Here is a 6,000-nt window from a genome sequence, read left to right as displayed (position 1 = left end):
TAGAGCAGAAAGCGCATCTCACTTGGGGGACTTGATGTGATATGCAACTCAAGTAGGAAACAAGATGGACGATGTCGATGAGAGGGGGACCGTTTGTCATTCAAAGGGGAACGCATTTGATGTTGTTTGTGAATACAAGAGAATAGTCCAATGCTTATGGTGTGAGCGGAGGAGACGTAAGGAATGATTTCGCCAAGGTGCATGATGGTTGTATTGCTACATTCGCCAGACTTCCATGCTGGCAGCGTGGGTTCATGAATTTGCAGCTCCACTCAATGACGGTGCAAATAAGAATGCTTGTCTGTCTCGATATCTACCCTGTGATTGACTGGCAACCAATCTAAAATGGAGTCGAGGATAGACTGTCGCTCCCTGTGACCTTGAACAGGATGAGCGATATGGCACATGGCTGGTTTCATGCTAACTGACTGTGCTTAAAACTAAAATGTTTTTATCATTCGCGGTTTGGACACAAGTGATGGCAGAAAGGCTGTAAGAAATCCTCTGACCTAAAAGTGCTTTTGAAGACCCCCTGTGACTTGTTTCTGTTGAAATTCGGAGCTCAGGCTTTTATCGTTTGAGAGTTACTTGCGTGGCGCATTCCGACAGCGTTCTTCTTATCTCAAGTGGCTGAACTCGCTGTTGAACTATCACAAATTACTTACAGGGAAGCTTTTCTTCTTAATTGCAAAGAGATCACTGCGCTGTTTAAAGTGTGTACATAACACATCCAATATTAGCCAAAGATACTTAAGCGTTTTTTTTTTTCCCCCAAGCTTCCCTTTTCAGAACCACCACCCAGTGGAATGTTAATTTTCCATCTCTTTTTGTATGATGTGGATTTGAAGGTGATTTTCATCGATGTGGACAGATTCAAAATATATGAAGGAGCGGCACACGTCAACACGCCTGCTAAAATAAAGAACACGCATGTCGATGACATCCTCTGAGACCTCACATGTGCAGCGAAAGGTTATCTCTCACGTTTCAAACGAGTTGGAGTTCACAGCGCAACCTGCTGTGCAGCTGACATTAAAATCCCGGCATGGACAGTGTTTGGAAATGAGTGTTGAGTAGCAGACAAAAAAAACGCAAGACAAAAAAAAAACAATGCAACAGTTGATTGTCGACTCTGAAGATCTGAGTCAAAAAATAAAAAAAGACGACAATGGGCATGATTGTTTGCATCTTCAAAAGGTCGCTGCCATTTGGTTAAATCTGTACTACTATGAACCGGTCCTGAGTGGTAAAAAAAAAAAAAATTGGGAAACATTCTTTGAAATCTGTTGATTGCCTTTTTGCTGAAGTCGCTTGTTGTTTTGGTTTCAGAAAAGTCCAGAATCTCCCAGTCAGTTATTGTGCATCTTCCTTCAAATTGGCTGAATAATCTTCCTTTAGACTCCATTTAGCAGCAGCTGTCATGTGTTACATCAATGAAGATGAACGAGCCAATCCCAGAAGAAGCCATGCAAGCTGAAGTCATGACATTACCTCCACTGTTTAGATATTCTGAGCATAGCCTTGCTGTCTCTGAGCTGTTTCACTTGATAAAGGTTCATCTTTGTCTCATCGGACCCTAAAATGCTGTCCTAGATTTTTTATTTTTTTTTAACTGAAAAAAAAGAAGACACTTTGGGCTTTAAACATTTTTTTCATCTATTCTTCTTCCTATATATAGCTTCAAAGTATTGATTTAGAAGACGAGAGTTCTTTCTTGGTCGGGATTCTCTCACTATGTAGTGTTATAAAATTTGCTTTGCAGTTGCATTTCGACAGTTTCCAGTTCATGGCAGGGTTGAGCTGGGTTGTTCCTGAACCAATTTTCTTTCATCCGTGTCAGCCTCCAGTACTCCAGATAAAGAGCACTTCCGACCAATTGTTTGAACAGATCTTGCAGTCTGCCATTATTTCGAAGTGACTTTGAAAGGCTCCAATCTTGTGGGAATCAAATAGTCTACTCTTTGATCTTCCTTAACGTCACGGTCTATCCAGTGAGCGCTGTCAAACAAATACATTTTATGATCTTTTTTTTTTTATAGATAATGAGAAGTAAATGGGGCATGGCCTTGTCAAGCGAATCATTCTAGAAACCCCAGCACCACTCTTTTAAATATTTTGCGCATGTATTTGAAATTGTATGACAAAAGTACACCCATGTCTTCTTTTTTTTTTTTTTTTTAATCTTTACAGATGTGCATTGTGTAATCATTCCACCGTGGGGAAATTAAATTATTAAACGCCCCAGAATTCTTATGACGTCCATGTCCATAGTACAGCTCGAAAATATGGGGGACGGGAGGGGGATAGACTTTTCATAGTCAACCATTTTCCGAATTAAAATACTCCATTGATCACCTTTCTTTTCCCCCCCGCTCTCAATACGGCACTGCACTTGCTTATAAGCCACTTTTCAATAATGAGCACTTTTCCGTTTTAGTCTGCTGCTCTCTATGATACTTTCCTCTGACACTTGGTGGGGGGGGGGGGCTTGACATTCATCATTTAGGTCAGCATTAAAAGAGGAAGTCAGTAATGAGTATGACATGCACTTGCCATGTATTAACGTGCACACTTTTAGGCCCTTAAAGACCATTCATTAATGATTCATACAAATCCTTCCACACTTGTCTTGAAAGAAAATGTAACTGATGTATTTTTAAAAAAATGAATAACATCAACAAATCATGTGTGCAAACAGGCTATTTTATGCAATTAAGAGAGCTACAAAATTTCTCTATGAGGGAGTACCCATATAACAGTTTTTTTTTTTAATTCATTCAAAGTGCAGGTAATAAGGGTTATTATCAGGCAGAAGTTGAGGTCATTCCGGTGTCAAGAATATTTGATCTTATGGCTCTATTTTCGTGACCGCTGTAAATCAGTGCGTGGAGGCATGTTAGATACGATTGAATAATTTTGCAGATGAGCATGGGTGGAGCTACAGTATGTTGTAGTCAGTTTGTCGCGATCTGATCACCTCCACTTTGGTCTAAATCCTTGCAAAATCACCATAACAAGAGGAACAGTCTAAAAAAAAAAAGACAACAGTAAAACAAAGGCTCTAAAAGCATGTTTACATCTGTTAGAATATGGCCAATCTGTCAGTGCCATATGCTATTCAAATTCAGTCTTCTTCAGAAAGTAAATTATGACTTGGCACTAGGGGGGCACTAGTTAGCACGTTCGCCTCCCAGTGCAGAGGCGCACGGTTTGATTCCGGCTCCGGCCTACCCGTGTGGAGTTTGCATGTTCTCCCCGTGCCTGCGTGGGTTTTCTCCGAGTACTCGGGTTTCCTCCCATGTTCCAAAAACATGCATGGCAGGTTAACGGAGCACTCTAAATTATCCCCAAGTGTAATTGTGAGCGCGAATGGTTGCTTGTCTATGTGTGCCCTGCAATTGGCTGGCAAGCAGTTCAGGGTGTCCCCCGCCTGCTGCCGGAGAGAGCTGGGATAGGCTCCAACATGCCCCGTGACCTTTGTGAGGATGAAGCGGTTCAGGAAATGGATGGATGGATGATCTTTCTGTTGTAGTGTCTGCTTACCTTTATCTTAAACAGCAATATTGCTAAAATACCAATAGAAGTTATAGATTTCTTGTAGGGTCATATATTCATAGTGGATGAAGTCATCAGTCCCCGAGTGTTGAGTGGAAGTGGATAAAGCTGTGCAGGCAGAGGAAAGTTAAGGTGACGGTGTAATTAAAGCTAATAATGGCACTGCAAAGGGGAGCAGCAGATTTGTCTTCCTGGGCTAATGAGTTGAGGGCGGGTAAGCGGAAATAGCTGCCTCGCTGTTGTCTCTTTGCTGCCGTGCCATTTGTCACAAGGACACCCTTCCTGGAAAGACGAGACAAGGTCAAGTGCATGCCTGTCCCCCCTGAATTATTCTTGCAGGCATGGCGGGTTCCCCTTTTCAAGAGGACAACTGGGACAGAAGCGAGCAAGCACTGGGCAGGCTTATCCATCATTAAACTGACCTCAAAATAAACAGGCAGCCTATTATTCTCACAGAGGATCCGTTAATAAGTGTGACAGATCATATTCTCATATTCTTATTAAACATGCTTGGACTGGGACATCACAATGGGCAGGTGGCGAGCATGTCTGTTGTCCTTCTGGCCACCTGTGTGGAGTTTGCACGTTGCCATGTGCTTGCGTGGGTTTTCTCCGGGTACTTCAGCTTCCTTTCACATTCCAAAAACATTCATGTGATGTTCAATGAAGGCTCTAAATTGTAATACTTGTAAACATGAGTGTGGGTATTTTGTGGTGGTGTTGTTGTTGGTTTATTTATATACTTTTATTTAGTGCCCTGCAATTGACGGACGATCAATCCAGGGTTTGATCTGCCTCTCGCCCCAAATCAGATGGGAAGCCGTGATCCTCATGAGAATAGATGTCATAAAAATAGATAGATGACTGGAAAAAAAAGGGATGCACGAATAATTAATGTCTTTCAAGTGGCAATCTCATTTTCCTTTGTCATGATTTTGTTGAAATAGTCACCCATCATTGTGTCTCACAGGGATTGCCACTTTCCATCCCGACAGAAGTTGATTGCGCAGAACACGGTTCAGTTTCATCCAGATGACCATCCATTTTATTTTGTAGGAGCAGTACTTGAAATTTCAACACCTGTCAAAACATTTTACGTCCTTCTTTTTCATTTTCATGAGGTGATGATATTGCTCTCCCATAGATTCAGTGCCACTGTGGGGGGGGGGGGGGGGGGAGTTTAAATCGAGCAGCCTTTTTAGCAAACCTTGTTTAATAACTTTTACAGAAAAAATATATCTATCGGACCATCAAAACATGCAGCATAGTCAAGGGATATGATGTGGCTCCAATCAGGCTTTTGTAGTACTTGTGCAGAAAATCCCCTCGTGTAAAAAAAAAAAAAAATGGAGGATCAGAAAATAAATCTTGTTACAACTCACGACACGTCCAACTTTATTGAATTTACTGCTCTTTTCAAATGCAGTAATGTAACAATTGAGGACCGTCGAAACAAAAGCTACTAAATACTGTTTGGTGAAAAAAAAAGTGTCAAAATAATATTGTAAATAATTGTTTATTTTACATTTCATCAGATACATTGGAAGAGCATCTGTCCGAGGCACTGCTTTTCAAGCTTGTGAGATGTTGGACTACATGCAATTAATTATTTAGCAAAATTGGGAAAATACATTTGACATGATGTATTTAGAATATATCATACAGAAATAATAAATGAGCTACATAATTGCATTTTACAGCTGTCTTGCCTCCTGAGAAACTACATTTTGTTTATACTGCACAGCGCTTTTCCTGGGGGGAGGGACACCGTTTTGTAATACAAAAAGTTCCATGAGAATCACCTTTCAAAAGTAAGAACGGCTTTTATGAAGCTACCCTGTCTACTAGAGTGCACTGTGAAGTCGTGAAATGAAATCATTGAAGAATATTTGAATACCAGCAAGTGTCGCTTCCCATGTGAAAAGCCCGAGAGTTGGCTTTGGGTGTCCCCGAGGTGACACTTTTGTCTGCCTTTCATGGAGCAAATGACAATTTGACACTGACAGCCTGTCGCTACAGCAGGCAGAAACATTTCCTCCGATATACTGTATAATTTAATGAACAGCCGGCATTCTTCCTTCGCTACCATAAATCAAATTATGCATTTTGTTTTTCATTTGTACACCCTACTGTTTTTTAACTGTTGCCCCCCCTTTTTTTTTTCTTTTTACAGTTTTGGCGTTTTAGTTGTGACACACATCCTTAAACGATCATCTCCCAGCAATGAAATGTAATGACACCCATATTTGTTGCTCATCCCCAAACAAGATGAGGGTCGCTATACAATTATGTCAACATCGACTGTGCTGCATCATTCCAGCTACTGCATTTACAAACAAATGACTACAACACTGTTTCATTCCTCCTGAGCCAGCTAATTGCTTTCGCTTTTTCACTTTCCATCTCTGCATGTTTATACAGAGCTGTGTAAAAGAGTGCTTGAAA

The sequence above is a fragment of the Hippocampus guttulatus genome, chromosome 15, assembly GCF_054856545.1.
Source record: "Hippocampus guttulatus isolate MCC_2025c chromosome 15, RoL_Hgut_1.0, whole genome shotgun sequence".
Taxonomy (NCBI): Eukaryota; Metazoa; Chordata; class Actinopteri; order Syngnathiformes; family Syngnathidae; genus Hippocampus; species Hippocampus guttulatus.
The sequence above is the reverse complement of the archived record's forward strand: the minus strand, read 5'-3'. Positions refer to the sequence as shown.